The sequence below is a fragment of the Triticum urartu genome, chromosome 4 (assembly GCF_003073215.2).
Source record: "Triticum urartu cultivar G1812 chromosome 4, Tu2.1, whole genome shotgun sequence".
NCBI classification, from domain to species: domain Eukaryota; kingdom Viridiplantae; phylum Streptophyta; class Magnoliopsida; order Poales; family Poaceae; genus Triticum; species Triticum urartu.
This window is the reverse complement of record NC_053025.1, coordinates 174,614,631-174,636,875: the sequence shown is the minus strand read 5'-3', so window position 1 is coordinate 174,636,875 and position 22,245 is coordinate 174,614,631. Positions and strand designations below refer to the sequence as shown.

Here is a 22,245-nt window from a genome sequence, read left to right as displayed (position 1 = left end):
GTGAGTGCCAGCAATTGTGAAAGACTAAATGATAGTTGAGTATGTGGACTTGCTGAAAAGCTCTTATATTGACTCTTTCCGATGTCATGATAAATTGCAATTGCTTCAATGACTGAGATTATAGTTTGCTAGTTTTTCAATGAAGTTTCTGATTCATACTTGACATTGTGAATAGATTGTTACTTTAGCATAAGGAATCATATGACAATATATATATATATGTTGCTATTCTAAGAATGATCATGATGCCCTCATGCCCATATTTTATTTTATCGTCGCCTCTGTCTCTAAACATGTGGACATATTTTTTGATATCGGCTTCCGCTTGAGGACAAGCGAGGTCTAAGCTTGGGGGAGTTGATACGTCCATTCTGCATCATGCTTTTATATCGCTATTTATTGCATTATGGGCTATTATTACACATTATGTCACAATACTTATGCCTTTTCTCTCTTATTTTACAAGGTTTACATGAAGAGGGAGAATGCCGGCAGCTGGAATTCTGGGCTGGAAAAGGAGAAAATATTAGAGACCTATTTTGCACAACTCCAAAAGTCCTGAAACTCCACGAAAGTCAGTTTTGGAATATATAAAAAATATTGGGCGGAGGAAGCACTAGAGGGGGGCCACCCACTGTCCACGAGGGTGGAGGGCGCGCCCTACCCCCCTTGGCACGCCCCCTACCTCGTGGGCCACCTGGAAGCCCCCCGATGCCCATCTAGTATAAGGTGTCTTTCGCCCTGGAAGAAATCAGAAGAAAGATTTTGGGACGAAGCACCGCCGTATTGAGGCGGAACCTTGGCGGAACCAATCTAGGGCTCCGGCGGAGCTGTTGTGCCGGGGAAACATCCCTCCGGGAGGGGGAAATCATCACCATCGATCCTCTCATCAGGAGGGGGTCAATCTCCATCAACATCTTCACTAGCACCATCTCCTCTCAAACCCTAGTTCATCTCTTGTATCCGATCTTTGTCTCAAAACCTCAGATTGGTACCTGTGGGTTGCTAGTAGTGTTGATTACTCCTTGTAGTTGATGCTAGTTGGTTTATTTCGTGGAAGATTATATGTTCAAATCCTTTTATGCATATTAATACCCCTCTGATTATGAACATGAATATGATTTGTGAGTAGTTACGTTTGTTCCTGAGGACATGGGAGAAGTCTTGCTATAAGTAGTCATGTGAATTTGGTATTCGTTCGATATTTTGATGAGATGTATATTGTCTTTCCTCTAGTGGTGTTGATGCAGAGCATCCCAAGACCATTCCCATGGAACCAACTACATCTCCTACGACACCTCTTGGACCCATGACACGAGCACGTGCAAGAGCTCTTGAAACCGAGGTGACATCTCTCCTCTCACATTTCCACTTTGATACAATGAGACATGGCTACTACCTCATACGGATACTTTGTGCATGCTCAGGTACCATGGGGAAGCTAAGGAGCAAGGAGAAGAGGAAGAGGAAGATGAATGTGTAGACGGAGAAGAAGAAGTGATGAAGAGGAAGCTACAGGCTCTGGACGACCGGCCTGGACCGGACGTCCGATGACCTCCAGGCTCCGGACGTCCGGCCCTCTCCGGACGACCGACGCCCCCGCACCCGAGCCAAATCTATGGATTTCTGGAGCCCCTCGGATGACCTACGATGCACGGACGTCCGACCCCGACCGGACGTCCGACCGAAGCACATCCGAGCCGAAATTACGAACGTCCGACATGCACCGGACGTCCGGACCCTCGTGAGCCTCCGGACGACCGGTGACCCCCGGACGTCCGCCGCCTGTGTGCTGATTCGTGTTGGGCCGCAGCCCATGTACCCCTTCGCCCCCCTCTTTTGCACTAAGACTATAAATACTCCACCTATTCCTTCTAGCTAGGGTTAGTTTTGGTTTAGCTCATTTTGAGAGATAGAGCTACGCTCATCCGCATCGGATCTACTCCTCGCGAGAGACCGCGGCCTCTTCGGAGAAGATCCCTTTGGATTCAAGACCTCCTTGCGGAGAAGAACATCAAGACCTCCTTACGGAGAAGACCGTTACCCTTGTATCGTCCTTAGTTGTTCGTGTACCATGTGAACTCTATGTATCCGAGGATCTAGCACATGTGTGACTTTCTTGTGTTGGTTTAGTGATTCTCTTGTGTTTCTCTTGTGTTTCCCTTGTGTTTTCCCTCTCTTTCCCCTCGTGTTCTTCGTGTCCTTCGGGGGATCCGCTCCTTTCATGAAAGATCGGCCACATAGGGTTCTACCCTACATTAGGTGTTATGTGAACGTCGAGTACATGACACTTCACCATTGTTTGGGACTAGGGGAAGGCACTTGCAAGTAATAAGTAGATGATGGGTTGCTAGAATGACAGAAGTTTAAACCCTAGTTTACGCGTTGCTTCGTAAGGGGCTGATTTGGATCCATATGTTTCATGCTATGGTTAGGTTTACCTTAATTCTTCTTCATAGTTGCGGATGCTTGCGAGGGGGGTTAATCATAAGTGGGATGCTTGTCCAAGGAAGGGCGTTACCCAAGCACCGATCCACCACATATCAAATTATTAAAGTAACGAACGCGAATCATATGAGCATGATGAAAACTAGCTTGACGATAATTCCCATGTGTCCTCGGGAGTGCTTTCCTTTATATAAGAGTTTGTCCAGGCTTGTCCTTTGCTACAAAAAGGATTGGGCCAACTTGCTGCACCTTGTTTAATTTTGTTACTTGTTACCCGTTACGAATTACCCTATCACAAAACTGTCTGTTACCGATAATTTCAGTGCTTGCAGAGAATACCTTACTGAAAACTGCTTGTCATTTCCTTCTGCTCCTCGTTGGGTTCGACACCCTTACTTATCGAAAGGACTATGATAGATCCCCTATACTTGTGGGTCATCAAGACTCTTTTCTGGCGCCGTTGCCGGGGAGTGAAGCTCCTTCGGTAGGTGGAATTTGGTAAGGAAAGATTTATATAGTGTGCTGAAATTTACTGTCACTTGTTACTATGGAAAATAATCCTTTGAGGGGCTTGTTCGGGGTATATTCACCCCGACTTGTAGAGCAAAGAGTTGCTCCTCAACCTACTGAACCTACTAAAAATGTTTACTTTGAAATTCCTTCGGGTATGATAGAGAAACTGCTAGCTGATCCTTTTATAGGAGATGGAACATTACATCCTGATATGCACCTAATCTATGTGGATGAAGTTTGTGGATTATTTAAGCTTGCAGGTATGCCCGAGGATGTTATCAAGAATAAGGTCTTCCCTTTATCTTTGAAGGGAAAGGCATTGACATGGTTTAGGCTATGTGATGATATTGGATCATGGAACTACAACCGATTGAAATTGGAATTTCATCAGAAGTTTTATCCTATGCATCTGGTTCATCGTGATCGTAATTATATATATAATTTTTGGCCTCGCGAAGGAGAAAGCATCGCTCAAGCTTGGGGGAGGCTTAATTCAATGTTATATTCATGCCCCAATCATGAGCTCTCAAAAGAAATTATTATTCAAAAAATTTATGCTCGGCTTTCTCTCAATAATCGCTCCATGCTCGATACTTCTTGTACTGGTTCTTTTATGATGAAGACTATTGAATTCAGATGGGATTTATTTAAAAAAAATTAAATGCAACTCTGAAGATTGGGAACTCGACGAAGGTAAGGAGTCAGGTATAACACCTAAGTTTGATTGTGTTAAATCTTTTATGGATACCGATGCTTTTCGTGAATTTAGCACTAAATATGGACTAGACTCTGAGATAGTAGCTTCTTTCTGTGAACCATTTGCTATTCATGTTGATCTCCCTAAGGAGAAGTGGTTTAAATATCATCCTCCCATTGAAGTAAAAGTAGTTGAACCTATCAAAGTTGAAGAAAATACTATCACTTATAATGTTGATCCTATTGTTCCTACCCCTTATATTGAGAAACCACCCTTCCCTATTAGAATAAAGGATCATGCTAAAGCTTCAACTGTGGTTCATAAGAGTAATGCTAGAACACCTACACCCCCTGAGCAGATTAAAGTTGAACCTAGTATTGCTATGGTTAAAGATCTCTTGGTCGATAATATTGATGGGCATGTTATTTACTTCTGTGATGAAGCTGCTAGAATTGCTAGACCCGATACTAAAAATAAACATAGACCTGTTGTAGGCATGTCTGTTGTTTCTGTTAAAGTAGTATATCATTGTTATTATGGCTTATGTGACATGGGTGCTAGTGCGAGTGCAATACCTCATTCCTTATACAAATAAATTATGCATGATATTGCACCTGCTGAGATAGAAGGTATTGATGTTACAATTAAGCTTGCCAATAGAGATACTATTTCACCAGTTGGGATTGTTAGAGATGTTGAAGTCTTGTGTGGGAAAGTTAAATATCCTACTGATTTTATTGTTCTTGGTTCCCCACAAGATGACTTTTGTCCCATTATATTTGGTAGACCCTTCTTGAATATTGTTAATGGTAAGATCGACTGCAAAAAGGATATTGTTACTGTTGGTTTAGGGGATATGTCTCATGATTTTAATTTTGCTAAATTTCTTAGACAACCTCATGATAAAGAATTGCCTAGTAAAGACAAAATTATTGGTCTTGCTTCTATTGTCGTGCCTCCTAATGATCCTTTAGAACAATATTTGCTAGACCATGAAAATGATATGTTTATGAATGAAAGAAGGGAAATAGATGAAGTATTCTTTAAACAGTGACCTATTTTGAAACACAACTTGCCTGTTGATATTCTAGGGGATCCTCCTCCGCCCAAGGGTGATCTCGTGTTTGAGCTTAAACCATTACCTGATACTCTTAAATATGCTTATCTTGATGAAAAGAAGATATATCATGTTATTATTAGTGCTAACCTTTCAGAGCAGGAAGAAGAGAAATTGTTGAAAACTCCGAAGAAGCACCGTGCTGCTATTGGATATACTCTTGATGATCTTAAGGGCATTAGTCCCACTCTATGCCAGCACAAAATAAAATTGGCGAAAGACGCTAAACCGGTTGTTGATCACCAACGACGGTTAAATCCTAAGATGGAAGAAGTGGTAGGGAATGAAATACTAAAGCTTCTGGAGGCAGGTATAATTTATCTTGTTGCTGATAATCAGTGGGTAAGTACTATCCATTGTGTCCCTAAGAAGGGAGGTATTACTGTTGTCCCTAATGATAAAGATGAATTGTTCCCACAAAGAATTGTTATAGGTTATAGAATGGTAATTGATTTCCAAATTAAATAAAGCTACTAGAAAGGATCATTACCCTTTACCTTTTATTGATCATAAACAATGATGCTATGGAAGGATCTACCGGGGTTGTTAAGGAAAATATTAACCATTGGGATGAAGATGATCTCGGAATTTTTCGTTATTTGCTTGATGAATCTTTGAAAGATGCTTGGGATAGGTTGTTGAGAATTCGAGCTAGCTATGTGCCCCAATATCATATAGAGATATACTTGAAAAGTCTTCATGGTGGTTTACCTTCTGCCTTCAAGCAAGTTTTAGATTCTATATTTGAAAACAGTTTTCTTGAAGGGGATGCCATTGATACTTATGAAAAGATGGAATCCATATTTGGGCACCCTAAAGGAGAAATGTTGAATCAACTACTCTTACGTGTTTTTATAAAAATGAAATAATTAAAGAGATGAAGGCTAGTTTAGATACGAATTCTCGCAACATGCTTAATATTTCTTCCGCTATCAATGGCCATGTGCTTTCACAAGATAGAAAATTAAATTCCATTGATAGAAAATTTTCCCTTTTATTTCCAAGGAACAAGCATGACAAAACTTAGATCCTTGCCTTATGCCTAGCTAAGGGCGTAAAACTATAGCGCTTGTTGGGAGGCAACCCAATGAATAAAATTTATTTTTGCTTTTTGCTTCCAGTTTTTGTGTGCTAGCACAATTATGCTACTGTTATGATTGTGTTTTTTGTGTTTTAATTAGTGTTTGTGCCAAGTAAATCCTTTAGGATCTTCTTGGGTGATAGTTGTTTGATCTTGCTGAAAAAACAGAAACTTTTACGCTCACGAAATTAATTTTCATTTTTTTACCAGAGAGCGATAAAATACCCATTCCACTTGCAGTAGATTAATATACAAATGTACCAGTTCGTCCTAATTTTTTAGAGTTTTTGGAGTTACAGAAGTATTCAAAATAGTCACATTGCTACAGATTGTTCTGTTTTGACAGATTCTGTTTTCTTTGTGTTGTGTGCTTATTTCGATGGCTCTATGGTTTTCTTTGATGAGTTTTTGCCATAGAAAAGTTGGAATACAGTAGATATAATACAAAAACAAAATATGAATTGGTTTGATACAACACTTATAGTAGTGATTTATTATTCTTATACTAACGGATCTCACAAAGGTTTTGTTGAGTTTTGTGTGATTGAAGTTTTTAAGTTTTGGGTTATCTTACGATGGATGAAGGAAGGATGGAAGAGCCTAAGCTTGGGGATGCCCCGACATCCCAAGATATTATTTAAGAATGAGCAAACAACTAAGCTTGGGGATGCCCCCGAGTGGCATCCCCGCTTTCTTCGAAAACTATCGGTATTTTACTCGAGACTATATTTTTATTCGTCACATGATATGTGTTTTGCTTGGAGCGTCTTGTATGATATGAGTCTTTGCTTGTTTTATTTTGTGTTTTAAGTCATCAATCCTTGCTGTACACACCTATTTGAGAGAGCCAAAAGTATGTCATGACTTGTTAGAATTGCTCTCTATGCTTCACTTAAATCTTTTATGAGCTAGGACTTGCTCTAGTGCTTCACTTATATCTTTTTGAGCACGGTGTGCTTAGTATTTTTGAAAAATTCTCTCTTGCTTCACTTATATTTATTTGAGAGTTAGTAAAATTTTGAAGAAATTCTCTCTTGCTTCACTTAGATTATTTTGAGCGAAAGAAAATTTGTTATGCTCATTGTCGGTGTCAAAACCGGCGGATCTCGGGTAGGGGATCCCGAACTGTGTGTCTAAGGCGGATGGTAACAGGAGGCAGGGAACACGATGTTTTACCCAGGTTCGGGCCCTCTTGATGGAGGTAAAACCCTACGTCCTGCTTGATTTATTCTTGATGATATGAGTATTACAAGAGTTGATCTACCACGAGATCAGAGAGGCTAAACCCTAGAAGCTAGCCTATGGTATGATTGTATGTTGTCCTATAGACTAAAACCCTCTGGTTTATATAGACACCGGAAAGGGCTAGGGTTACACAAGGTCGGTTACAAAGGAAGAGATATCCATATCCGTACTGCCGAGCTTGTCTTCCACGCCAAGTAGAGTCCCATCCGGACACGAGACGAAGTCTTCAATCTTGTATCTTCATAGTCTAACAGTCCGGCCAAAGGATATAGTCCGGCTGTCCGGAGACCCCCTAATCCAGGACTCCCTCAGTAGCCCCTGAACCAGGCTTCAATGACGATGAGTCCGGCGTGCACTATTGTCTTCGGCATTGCAAGGCGGGTTTCTCCTCCGAATACACCACGGAAGAATTTGAATACAAGGATAGTGTCCGACCCTACAAAATAAGTTCCACATACCACCGTAGAGAGAATAATATTTCCACAAATCTAATCTGCTGACTTGTTTTGGCAACACGACATTAAGCCATGGCCTGGTGATTACTCGAACCATTTCCTTTAACTAGCTCCGCACATAACGCGAGGCAGTTTTTTGACACGTCTTGTCAAAGCAGAGATCGTGTCCCCCTTATTACGGGATTCTCATCAATACGGGCATGGGTAACCCAACCACGCCATCGATTACGGCGCTTGGGGGATAAGCGAGTTTTACCAGGCTTAGTGGGGGCGCATAGTTTCGGCCGCCCATATAAAGGGACAAGGATTCACCTTTTCATCCACGCCTTCTTCCTCCTTTGCCCATCCATTTTCGCACACTCGAGCTCTAGCGCCCAAGTCCTCATTCCCCACCTCAACCTTCTCCAACCATGTCCGGAGCGGGAGGCAGGTGGATGGTCTCCTCCGTCACGGAGGGACACATCAAGAAGCTGAGGAGAGCCGGATACCTGCCCGACGACATTGCGCACCGGCTCCCAGATGAGGGGCAGCTCATCCCCACCCCCAGGCCCCACGAGAGGGTAGTGTTCCTTACCCATTTCCTTCGCGGACTGGGATTCCCTCTCCACCCATTCGTCTGGGGGCTCATGTTCTACTACGGCCTGGATTTCCACAATCTGGCCCCAAACTTCATCCTCAATATCTCGGTGTTTATCGTCGTGTGCGAGGCCTTCCTCCGCATCAAGCCCCACTTTGGCTTATGGCTGAAGACCTTCAATGTTAAGCCAAAGGTAGTGAGCGGCCGCCAGGCGGAGTGCGGAGGCGCCATGGTGGGCAAGATGCCCAACGTCACATGGCTCAGGGGCCCCTTCGTGGAGACCATAAAGGGGTGGCAATCGGGGCGGTTCTACATCACCGAGCCGCGTGACCCAGCATGGGCAGCGGCCCCCGAGTTTCGATCTGGCATCCCCACGTGGCTCACCTCCTGGCAAGAGAAGGGCCTGTCCTGGGGTAGTTTGGGAGAGCTGAACAGACTCCAAACATGTATCCAAAACATGGTGAGCAAGAAGCTCAAACTTGTCAACGTAGTCCAGGTCATGCTCATCCGCCGGATCCTCCCGTGTCAACAACGGGCTTTCAACTTGTGGGAGTTCGACCCGGCCCAGCACCAAACTCTGAACAGGCTCTTTGACACAACACACGAGGATGTCTGGAAGGTGCTATTCAAGGGCGCCAAGGTTCCCCTCCCACTACCGAGGATCGCGGATTCTGCGCGAAGCGCCAAGCCAGCGCGATAAGTTGTTTTACCTCTTACAGGATACTTGTTTTTCATAGTTTGACTCTATGCAGGATCTAAGCTCCCGTACCTTTGATAGGACTGGCAGGAGACGGCCGGACAGATCGACTGTCCGACTCCTTTGCCCGAAGGCCCAGCAGACGCTCTCCTGACGGAGATGCTGACTCCGGCTCCTTACAAGGTGCCGGAGAAGACCAAGAAGGCCAAGGGGACCCAAAAGAGTTCCCGGCGCCAGGTGATATCGGACTCATCTTGCGAGGACTACTTGGCGCACTCCTCCCACGAAGATGAGGAGGAAGATGAAGACGCTCCCCCTCCAGTCGGGGGAGACAAGAAAAGGAAGGCCGCCCCAACTGGGGGGCCGAAGGGTCCAAGAAGGGAAGGACTCTCCTTCCGGACAGTTCCACCACCGCCGCCGAAGGCGAAGACGAGTGGCTGCCTAGGGCCAAGCCCCTGGGGAAGTCGTAAGTATTCGGATACCAGAGTAACTCATTCCTTTGTCGCGTTGCTTCCTGGGCTCGTCGGATATGGATAGCGATCCACTTCCGACCGCCACCTACCCTTGCCCTACGGACAACGCCGAGGTATTCTCTCAAGAGGCACCGGGTCGGGGGTGAGAGTCTCGGAGGCACCTCAAGGTGACCTTCCGGACTCCGGGAGCAGAGGGGACAAGGCCCCCGAGGGCTCCGAGTTCGGCCCTCAGCCGAACACCTCGTCGGAACCTCCAGCGGTTCCGGATTCGGGCAGGCGGCCTCCTTCCAAGAGGGGCAAGACGCCTGTGCCGGTGACTGCTACGTCTCGAGCTAGCGTTGGTTTTCCCCGAAGAGGAGGGGGTGATGCAGCACAGTAGCGTAAGTATTTCCCTCAGTTTTTGAGAACCAAGGTATCAATCCAGTAGGAGGTCATGCGCAAGTCCCTCATACCTGCACAAAACGGTAGCAACTCGCAACCAACGCTTAGGGGTTGTCAATCCCTTCACGGTCACTTACGAGAGTGAGATCTGATAGAGATAATATTTTTGGTATTTTTGGTATGAAGATGCAAAGTAAAAAGTAAAAGCAAAACAAGTAAAATAAAGTAATGGAGATTGATATGATGAGAATAGACCCGGGGGCCATAGGTTTCACTAGTGGCTTCTCTCAAGAGCATAGATATTCTACGGTGGGTGAACAAATTACTGTTGAGCAATTGATAGAATTGAGCATAGTTATGAGGTTATCTAGGTATGATCATGTATATAGGCATCACGTCCGTGACAAGTAGACCGACTCCTGCCTACATCTACTACTATTACTCCACTCATCGACCCCTATCCAGCATGCATCTAAAGTATTAAGTTAAAAACAGAGTAACGCCTTAAGCAAGATGACATGATGTAGAGGAATAAATTCATGCAATATGATAAATACCCCATCTTGTTATCCTCGATGGCAACAATATAATACGTGCCTTGCAACTCTTTCTGTCACTGAGTAAGGACACCGCAAGATTGAACCCAAAGCTAAGCACTTCTCCCATTGCAAGAACTACCAATCTAGTTGGCCAAACCAAACGGATAATTCGAAGAGACTTCCAAAGATAACTCAATCATACATAAAAGAATTCAGAGAAGATTCAAATATTATTCATAGACAAGTTGGATCATAAACCCACAATTCATCGATCTCAACAAACACACCGCAAAAAGAAGATTACATCAAATAGATCTCCACGAGAGAGGGGGAGAACATTGTATTGAGATCCAAAAAGAGAGAAGAAGCCATCTAGCTACTAGCTATGGACCCGAAGGTCTGAAGTAAAGTACTCACACTTCATCGGAAGGGCTATGGTGTTGATGTAGAAGCCCTCCGTGATGGATGCCCTCTCCGGCGGAGCTCCGGAACAGGCCCCAAGATGGGATCTCGTGGATACAGGAAGTTGCGGTGGTGGAATTAGGTTTTTGGCTCCGTCTATGGTCTAATGGGGGTACGTAGGTATATACAGGAGGACAGAGCACGTCGGTGGAGCTCCGAGGGGCCCACGAGGCAGGGGGGCGCGCCCAGGGGGGCGCCCTCCACCCTCGTGACCTCCCCGGAAACTTCTTGGAGTAGGGTCCAAGTCTCCTGGATCACGTTCGGTGAGAAGATCACGTTCCCGAAGGTTTCATTCCGTTTGGACTCCGTTTGATATTCTGTTTCCTCGAAATACTGAAATAGGCAAAAACAGCAATTCTAGGCTGGGCCTCTAGTTAATAGGTTAGTCCCAAAAATAATATAAAAGTGGAAAATAAAGCCCAATATAGTCCAAAACAGTAGATAAAGTAGCATGGAGCAATCAAAAATTATAGATACGTTGGAGACGTATCAGGCATCCCCAAGCTTAATTCCTGCTCGTCCTCGAGTAGGTAAATGATAAAAAGAGAATTTTTGATGCGGAGTGATACTTTGGCATAATTTCAATGTAAATCTTCTTAATCATGGTATGAATATTCAGATCCGAAAGGTTCAAGACAAAAGTTCATATTGACATAAAAATGATAATACTTCAAGCATACTAATCAAACAATTATGTCATCTCAAAATAACATGGCCAAAGGAAGTTCATCCCTACAAAATCATATAGTTAGGCTATGCTTCATTTTCGTCACACAAAGATGTTCCCAACTTCTATACCCCCGATGACAAGCCAAGCAATTGTTTCATACTCAAATAATCTCAAACTTTTTCAACCTTCACGCAATACATGAGCGCGAGCCATGGACATAGCACTATGGGTGGTATAGAATATGATGATGGGGATTGTGTGGAGAAGACAAAAAAGGAGAAAGTCTCACATCAACGAGGCTAATCAATGAGCTATGGAGATGCCCATCAATTGATGTTAATGCAAGGAGTAGGGATTGCCATGCAACGGATGCACTAGAGCTAAGAATGCTTAACAAAAGAAAACTAGTCGGTGTGCATCCAACTTGCTTGCTCATGAAGACCTAGGGCATTTTGAGGAAGCCCATCATTGGAATATACAAGCCAAGTTCTATAATGAAAAATTCCCACTAGTATGAACAAGACAACTTATGAGACTCACTATATGAAAATCATGGTGCTACTTTGAAGCACAATATATGAGACTCACTACATGAAGAACAAGGTGCTACTTTGAAGCACAAGTGTGGAAAAAGAGATAGTAGCATTACCCTTTTTATTTTCTCCTTCTTTTTTTGGGCCTTTCTTTTTTTCTTTTTGGCCTTTCTCTTTTTTTTGGGCAATGCTCTAATAATGATGATCATCACACTTCTATTGATTACAACATAATGATTACAACTCGATACTAGAACAAGATATGACTCTATATAAATGCCTCCGGCGGTGTACCGGGATGGTGCAATGAATCAAGAGTGACATGTATGAAAATAATGCATGGTGGCTTTGCCACAAATACGATGTCAACTACAAGATCATGCAATGGCAATATGACAAAAGTAAAGCATGTCATGATGATGATGATGATGGAAGTTGCATGGCAATATATCTCGGAATGGCTATGGAAATGCCATGATAGGTAGGTATGGTGGCTGTTTTGAGGAAGATATAGGGAGGTTTATGTGTGAAAGAGCGTATCATATCACGGGGTTTGGATGAACCAGCGAAGTTTGCACCAACTCTCAATGTGAGAAAGGGCAATGCACGGTACCGAAGAGGCTAGCAAATGGCGGAAAGGTAAAAGTGCGTATAATCCATGGACTCAACATTAGTCAAAAGAACTCATATACTTATTGCAAAAATTTAGAAGTCATCAAAAATCCAGTACTACGCGCATGCTCCTAGGGGGATAGATTGGTAGGAAAAGACCATCGCTCGTCCCCGACCGCCACTCATAAGGATGCACAAGCCAGGTACACTTCATGTTTCAAATTAGTTACACAACTTTAACCATACGTGCATGCTACGGGACTTGCTAACTTCAACACAAGTATTTCTCAAATTCACAACTACTCAACTAGCACGACTATGATATTATCACCTCCATATCTCTAAACAATTATCAAGCATCAAACTTATCTTAGTATTCAACCCACTAAAAAGAAAGTTTCACATATCTTGAATACCAAGTATATTAACATTAAGCAAATTACCATGCTATTAATGACTCTCAAAATAATCTAAGTGAAGAATGAGAGATCAAGTTTCTTTAAAACAAACCACCACCGTGCTCTAAAAGATCTAAGTGAAGCACTAGAGCAAAAATTATCACGCTCAAAAAGATATAAGTGAAGCACATAGAGTAAACTATCAAGCTCAAAAGATATAAGTGAAGCACATAGAGTATTCTAACAAATTTCAATTCATACATGGCTCTCTCAAAAGGTGTGTACAGCAAGGATGATTGTGGTAGACTAACAAGCAAAGACACAAATAATACAAGACGCTCCAAGAAAAACACATATCATGTGGTGAATAAAAATATAGCTCCAAGTAAATTACCGATGGAAGTGGACGAAAGAGGGGATGCCTTCCGGGGCATCCCCAAGCTTTGACTTTTTGGTGTCCTTGGATTATCTTGGGGGTGCCATGGGAATCCCCAAGCTCAGGCTATTGCCACTCCTTGTTCCATAATCCATCAAAAGAATTTACCCAAAACTTGAAAACTTCACAACACAAAACTCAATAGAAATCTCGTGAGCTCCGTTAGAGAAAGAAAACAAAAGACTACTTTAAGGTACTGTAGTGAACTTGTTATTTATTTGTATTGGTGTTAAACCTACTGTATTCCAACTTCTCTATGGTTTATAAACTATTTTACTAGCCATAGATTCATCAAAATAAGCAAACAACACACGCAAAACAGAATTTGTCAAAAACAGAACAGTCCGTAGTAATCTGTTACTAACGCAAACTTCTGGAACCCAAAAAATTCTACCAAAATTAGACGACCTGGACAATTTGTTTATTGATCAGCAGAAATTGGAATCACTATTTTATCACGTTCTGGTGATTTTTGACAATTCGGGCACTGAGCGCAAAGATTCTGGAAATTACAGCAAGATCAAATAACTATCTTCCAAGAAGATATAATAGGTTTAACTTGGCACAAACACTAATTAAAAGATAAAACCACATATAAACAGAATCTAGATGGATTATTTATTCCTAAACAGAACCAAAAACAAAAAACACAAAATAAAATTGGGTTGCCTCCCAACAAACGCTATTGTTTAACGCCCCTAGCTAGGCATAAAAGCAAGGATAGATCTAGGTATTGCCATCTTTGGTAGGCAATCCATAAGTGGCTCTCATGATAGATTCATATGGTAATTTTATTTTCTTTCTAGGAAAGTGTTCCATGCCCTTATTTAAGGGAAATTGGAATTTAATATTCCCTTCCTTCATATCAATAATTGCACCAATCGTTCTAAGGAAAGGTCTACCAAGAATAATAGGACATGAAGGATTGCAATCTATATCAAGAACGATAAAATCTACGGGAACATAATTCCTATTTGCAACAATAATAACATCATTAATTCTTCCCATAGGCTTTTTAATAGTGGAATCCGCAAGATGCAAGTTTAGAGAGCAATCATCAAAGTCACGGAAATCTAGCAAATCACACAAAGCTTTGGGGATAGTAGAGACACTAGCACCCAAATCACACAAAGCATAAAACTCGTAATTTTTAATTTTAATCTTAATTGTAGATTCCCACTCATCATGGAGTTTTCTAGAGATAGAAACTTTCAACTCAAGCTTTTCTTCATAAGATTGCATTAAGGCGTCAACAATGTGTTCAGTAAAGTCCTTATTTCGACTATAAGCATGAGGAGAATTTAACACGGATTGCAACAAGGAAATACAATCAATTAAAGAGCAATTTTCATAGTTAAATTCCTTGAGATCCAAAATAGTGGGTTTAGCAATATCTAGATTTTTATTTCTTTCAATCCCTTTTTTATCAATTTCATCATCAGGATCTAAAAACTCAGAATTCTTAGAACGCCTTCTAGGTAAGGGAAGATCATAATCAGATTCATCAAGATTCACATTGCAAAACAACGATTTAATAGGGGACACATCAATAACTTTCAGATCTTCATCTTGATTTTCATAGTTATTCGGTTTAGCGGCCATCTTATTGACTAAGGTGGCTTGCATATCTAAAATTTCAGCGGTCATTTTTTCAAGATGAGCAATTTGGGCTCTTACACCATCAAATTCTTTGGACATATCATCGAGCTCTTTATTCATATAACTCATAAAACTCTTTTGTTCCTTAAGCTCGTTTCTAAAGAAATTATTATGCTCAAATTGCAAGACCATAAACTTCCTGACATTGTTTTCGATATCTTCTAGCGTTTTAAGGTGAAGATCACCAAAATTAGGTAAGGCCATCGTGACGAACAAGCAAGCAAACTAACACACGAGCAAACAAAAGGCAAAGGGAAAGAGAGGGCGAATAAAACGGCAAGGGTGAAGTGGGCGAGAGGAAAACGAGAGGCAAATGGCAAATAATGTAATGCGAGAGATAGAGATTGTGATGGGTACTTGGTATGTTGACTTTTGCGTAGGCTTCCCCGGCAACGGCGCCAGAAATGGCTCGTTGACGGGAGAGTAAATCTTGACTTGACTTGGCGTAGCCCTCCCCGGCAACGGCGCCAGAAATGGCTCGTTGACGGGAGAGTAAATCTTGACTTGACTTGGCGTAGGCCTCCCCGGCAACGGCGCCAGAAATCCTTCTTGCTACGTCTCGAACTAGAGTTGGTTTTCCCCGAAGAGGGGGGGGTGATGCAGCATAGTAGCGTAAGTATTTCCCTCAGTTTTTGAGAACCAAGGTATCAATCCAGTAGGAGGTCACGCGCAAGTCCCTCGTACCTGCACAAAACGGTAGCAACTCGCAACCAACGCTTAGGGGTTGTCAATCCCTTCACGGTCACTTACGAGAGTGAGATCTGATAGAGATAATATTTTTGGTATTTTTGGTATAAAGATGCAAAGTAAAAAGGAAAAGCAAAACAAGTAAAATAAAGTAATGGAGATTGATATGATGAGAATAGACCCGGGGGCCATAGGTTTCACTAGTGGCTTCTCTCAAGAGCATAGATATTCTACGGTGGGTGAACAAATTACTGTTGAGCAATTGATAGAATTGAGCATAGTTATGAGGTTATCTAGGTATGATCATGTATATAGGCATCACGTCCGTGACAAGTAGACCGACTCCTGCCTGCATCTACTACTATTACTCCACTCATCGACCGCTATCCAGCATGCATCTAGAGTATTAAGTTAAAAACAGAGTAACGCCTTAAGCAAGATGACATGATGTAGAGGAATAAATTCATGCAATATGATAAATACCCCATCTTGTTATCCTCGATGGCAACAATATAATACGTGCCTTGCAACTCTTTCTGTCACTGAGTAAGGACACCGCAAGATTGAACCCAAAGCTAAGCACTTCTCCCATTGCAAGAACTACCAATCTAGTTGGCCAAACCAAACGGATAATTCGAAGAGACTTGCAAAGATAACTCAATCATACATAAAAGAATTCAGAGAAGATTCAAATATTATTCATAGATAAGTTGGATCATAAACCCACAATTCATCGGTCTCAACAAACACACCGCAAAAAGAAGATTACATCGAATAGATCTCCACGAGAGAGGGGGAGAACATTGTATTGAGATCCAAAAAGAGAGAAGAAGCCATCTAGCTACTAGCTATAGACCCGAAGGTCTGAAGTAAAGTACTCACACTTCATCGGAAGGGCTATGGTGTTGATGTAGAAGCCCTCCGTGATGGATGCCCTCTTCGGCGGAGCTCCGGAACAGGCCCCAAGATGGGATCTCGTGGATATAGAAAGTTGAGGCGGTGGAATTAGGTTTTTGGCTCCGTCTCTGGTCTAATGGGGGTACGTAGATATATATAGGAGGACGGAGCACGTCGGTGGAGCTCCGAGGGGCCCACGAGGCAGGGGGTGCGCCCAGGGGGCGCGCCCTCCACCCTCGTGACCTCCCCGGAAACTTCTTGGAGTAGGGTCCAAGTCTCCTGGATCACGTTCGGTGAGAAGATAACGTTCCCGAAGGTTTCATTCCGTTTGGACTCCGTTTGATATTATGTTTCCTCGAAATACTGAAATAGGCAAAAAACAGCAATTCTGGGCTGGGCCTCCGGTTAATAGGTTAGTCCCAAAAATAATATAAAAGTGGAAAATAAAGCCCAATATAGTCCAAAACAGTAGATAAAGTAGCATGGAGCAATCAAAAATTATAGATACGTTGGAGACGTATCAGTGACTTCTGTCCATCCAGAGGCACCGGATAATCTGTTGGGAGCGCTTCGCAGCGCTTCCATCGACGAGGAGCACCGCACTATTATGAGTGCGGTGGTCCAGAAGGTTCAGTCCGCCAAGAGCGGACTGACTAAAGCCTATGCCAGCCTTCTAACAGGCTTTGAGGTAAGTGTTTGAAATATGGGGAAAAATATTACCGCATAGACAGTAGCCCCTGATGCTTTGTTCGGTGTTCACAAAGAAAAGCCGAACAGAGAATCAAACAATATCGCAGGAGTCTAATATAAGTATGTCAATATGCGTATGCAGGCTTCGCTGTTGGCCGCTGCCGCGCAGACTGCGGAGGTTGCCGCATTGAAGCAGGACCTCGAGGGGTCCAAGAAAGAGCTCGGCCTTGCCAAGAGGCAGCTCGAGGAGAACAAGGGTAAGTAATACCCTGTCTATAGATATGTATATATAAAAGAAGACGCGATTGCAAAATGACAGGATCATCGTATATTTGCCAGGGGCCACGACCGAGGTGGCGACCCTGAAGCAAGCGCTATCCAAGGCCGAAGACAAAGCGGCCAAGGAGCGCATCGAGCAGGAGAGGCAAGAGGCACGGGTGGGCGAGGTGCAATAAGAGCTCCAAGCTCTCATGTCAAAGCATGAGGCGTTGGGGCGTGACTCGAAGATGAGAGAGTCTGAGCTTGCCGCGGCCCTCGAAAGCACGAAAAATGCCAAGGCTGAAGCCCAGAAGGCCCTCTAGGAGATTGATGCGATGAAGAATATAGCGGCGGGTAAGGCATTCTATATGCAAAGCAAGCATGTGAAAGTAAATTATCTGTTACTTACCCGAATCCGAAGCTCTCCAGGAGCATTCGGAGATTTGCCCCGCAGCGTGTTGGATGCCGCAAAGTTTTACCAGGCCGAGGAGGGAAGCTCAACGGAGAAGTTGTTCTCAGCCCAATATACTGGGACCAAACACCCGGTGCCTATGAGTGACCAGCTAAAACAGCTGGTCGAGCTACACAAGGCGGCCGAACAGGCCATGAAGGGCTTTATAGTCCGGCTGTGACCTGGCGACGCCCTTCCAAACAGCTACTTCGGCCTGGTGAGGCGGCTTGTGGATGCCTGCCCACGGCTGGAAGTCGTCAAGCGGACCGTCTGCATCGAAGGTGCACGCCGGGCTTTCGCCCGTGTGAAGGTGCAATGGGCCAAGCTAGACGCCGTGAAGCTGATCAAGGAAGGGCCGCCGCGGGGCAAGGAGCATCGCCACCCCGAGATGTACTATGAGGGTGTCCTGAAGGGTGCCCATCTCGTAGCGGACGAATGTGCAAAAGATTTAATATTTGAATGAACTTGCTCGTGTAATCCTGTATTATGAAAACTTGTTCATATGCGCTATGCAACGCTTGTTTGAATTTAAAATATTACCTTCTGTTCGGCTGTTTATCAAATCTGAGAGATGGCTAGTCGTCGGCTTCTTCCCCCATGCCACGAGTGCTAGGGTGTTCGGGATAAACCTGAGCACTCTTGTTCCCATTTTTGGGTCCTTCGAGGGAGGCGCTCAGCACGACGAACAAGGCAATCAGACTAATAGTGCTTTATCACTCTCACTTAGCCATAGAATTCTATAATTTTAAATTTCTGCAAAGCCCCTGGTAACCGGAAGGCCGGATCTGGGGCGCGATACACGCCTTAAGCCGGACAGGGCCGACTCCTCGCTCTAAGCGGCATAAGTCTTTAAGGACTCGAAAACCTCTCGAACAGCGACCAGACTCTCACCTTATCATGACAGTCATTTTTAGCTTTCTCTATTGAGGTGCTTAGCCCAGCTAAACCGGGGCACAATCGCAGTAGTTCTCCCAGTGCTACCTTAGCCGATATAGCGGAACGTAAGGTACCAAAACATGGTAGCCGGGCAAACCCAACTATTGACCAAAGACATGATTCGGAGCTGATGCATATAATGCTATAAGTTCGGGGTGCCGCACTTGTGAAAGTGTCCGGACTTCTCACACCATATTGTGGGGTACTTAAGCCCCTGGTGTGTTGGCCGTACCAGAGTGTACGGGTGCTGGATGTCACGAATGAACATATATATATATATAAGAAGAATGCAATAAAAGCCTTAATGCAATGCATTGTTTATTGAAAAATGTGCGTTAGAGCAGAATGATACAGGTAGTGCGATAAGCAAAAAGTAGGACTATGTCCCCTCCAAGGGCAAGCTGAGGAATAATATTAAAGTAAGTATTTCACTCGTTATCGTAATCCACCTGGGAGTTCCGTGGTGTGATGTAGCTTTCTACCTCCTTGGTTGCTGCATCATGTGTTCGGCAATCATGCTGCCGGACAGGGTTTCCAGAGATTAATGTCCTGAAAGAGAAAAAAATAACAAAGCAGGAAGCCCCTAGTGCAGTTTAAGTCGCGTCTTGGGGCGTGCCGTAGTCGTGCCCCTCCCTACCTGTGCCCATGGTATTTTTAATGCGTAATTATGTACGCGTGGCACGAGTTTCGCCGTTTGGCTTGGGCCGGGGTGGGGGCCGCATTGCTATGAGAGCTCGGAACGTGCCAGGCGGTCATGTTGCCGATTACTCCGGGCGTGCTTGAAGGTGTTCGGGTCCTTATACGCCGAACTAGTGGATTGCCTTCAGAGGCTGCTTTGCGCTTCCGCTGCGAGGGCTGCAGTGTGCTCCTCCATTCGGAGAGAGCGCTCTATGTTTCCATTAACTATAATGACCCCCTAAGGTCCTGGCATCTTGAGCTTGAGGTATGCATAATGCGGTACCGCATTGAATCTCGCAAATGCGGTTCGCCCGAGCAGTGCATGATAACCACTGCGGAATGGGACTATATTGAAGATTAACTCTTCGCTTCGGAAGTTATCCAGGGATCCGAAGACCACTTCCAGTGTGACTGAGCCTGTGCAATGGGCCTCTACACCTGGTATGACGCCTTTAAATGTCGTTTTTGTGGGTTTGATTCTTGAGGGGTCTATACCCATTTTGCGCACCGTGTCCTGGTAAAGCAGGTTCAGGCTGCTGCCGCCATCCATAAGGACTCGAGTGAGGTGAAATCTATCAATAATTGGGTCTAAGACCAGTGCGGCGAATCCGCCATGACGGATACTAGTGGGGTGGTCCCTACGATCAAAGGTGATCGGACAGGAGGACCATGGGTTGAACTTTGGGGCGACTGGCTCCAACGCATATACGTCCCTGAGCGCACGCTTCCGCTCCCTCTTGGGGATGTGGGTTGCGTATATCATGTTCACTGTCCGCACTTGTGGGGGGAACCTCTTCTGTCCTTCGGTATTCGGCTGCCGGGGCTCCTCCTCGTCATCGCTATGTGGCCCCTTATCTTTGTTTTCGGCAATTAACTTGCCGACCTGCTTGAACACCCAACAATCCATATTGGTGTGGTTGGCTGGCTTGTCGAGGGTGTCGTGTATTTGACACGAGCGATCGAGTATACGGTCCAAACTGGACGGGCCCGAAGTGCTTCTTTTGAATGGCTTTTTCTGCTGACTGGGTTTATAGCCTTTGAATCCGGCATTGACTGTCGTGTCCTTGGTATTGTCGCTGTTAATGCGGCGCTTATGTTTGTTGCGACGTGACCTGCTACTGTCGTCCTTGGTATCCAAAGTACCATGGTTCTTTGATATGTTGTTACTATGAGCCAGCCAGCTGTCTTCTCCCGCACAAAAGCGGGTCATGAGTGTCGTGAGGGCTGCCATAGATTTTGGCTTTTCCTGACCAAGGTGCCGGGCTAGCCACTCGTCGCGGATGTTATGCTTGAAAGCTGCTAGAGCCTCTGCATCCGGACAGTCGACGATTTGATTTTTCTTTGTTAGGAACCATGTCCAGAATTGCCTGGCCGATTCCTCTGGCTGCTGAATTATGTGGCTCAAGTCATCGGCATCTGGTGGTCGCACATAAGTGCCCTGAAAGTTGTCGAGGAATGTGGCTTCCAGATCCTCCCAACAGCCAATGGACTCTGCTCGCAAGCTATTGAGCCAATGCCGAGCTGGTCCTTTGAGTTTGAGTGGGAGGTATTTAATGGCGTGTAGATCATTACCACGTGCCATGTGGATATGCAAGAGGAAATCCTCGATCCATACCGCAGGATCTGTTGTGCCGTCGTATGATTCTATGTTTACGGGTTTGAAACCCTCTGGGATTTGATGATCCATTACTTCATCTGTGAAGCATAAGGGGTGTGCGGCACCTCTATACTGGGCTATATCGCGACGCAGCTCCAATGAGTCTTGCCCGCTGTGTTCGGCCCGGCCGGATTTACTTTTACTATATCCGGCGTGACGTTTATCGTCTCGCATAGTGGCACGCCCTCGAGATCCGTAGATCAATCTTGCATGTTTTGCTTTGTCCTCCAATACGTCTCGCGGGTCTGGCGTATTTCCCCATGCCTTTTTATTTGAATGGCGTCGGGGTGCAGGCTGAGCTTTTGGCTGGAATGCCTCTCTATCGCGGCCACGAGGTGGCCGATCAACCGCGTTATACGCTTCTTCCTCCAGTCGGGGTAGCAACCTGTATTTTAGGTAACTCTTGGAGGGGCGTTCGAGTTTATATTCCTCGGCCGCCAGGACTTCAGTCCATCTGTCAGCTAGCAGATCTTGATCAGCTTGAAGCTGCTGCTTCTTCTTCTTAAGGCTATTTGCTGTGGCTGTAAGCCGGCGCTTGAAGCGCTCTTGTTCGACGGGATCCTCTGGCACGACGAATTTGTCATCGTCGAGGCTTGCCTCGTCTTCGGAGGGAGGCATGTAATTGTCATCCTCCTCCTTTTCATCTGCCGCTCTCTCAGGAGGGCTGGCCTCTCCATCCTCCTGTGCCAGATCGTGCTGGAGGGGATTGTTGCCATCTTCGGCACTATCTGGAGTGTTATTATCTCCTGTGCCGGTATCACCACTTTTGCTTTGGCGGGACTTAGAGCGGCGCCGCTGACGTCGGCGCTTGGGTTGCTTCTTGGAGGGGTCATCCTCCGCTGTCTCGTCGCCATTGCCTTCTTTGGGTGTGTCCACCATGTATATGTCGTATGATGAGGTGGCTGTCCAGTGCCCTGTGGGCAGTGGTTCCTCTTCGTCTCCGCATCGTCGTCCATACCGTCGATGTCTTCGGAGTCGAAATCGAGCATGTCGGTTAA

At 44.7% G+C, this 22,245-nt stretch overlaps 1 pseudogene; it reads left to right on the top strand.

Moving 5' to 3' along the window:
* Positions 1-472: 472 nt before the first annotated feature.
* On the top strand, positions 473-1,031 carry LOC125554706 (annotated as a pseudogene).
* The last annotated feature ends 21,214 nt before the right edge of the window (positions 1,032-22,245 follow it).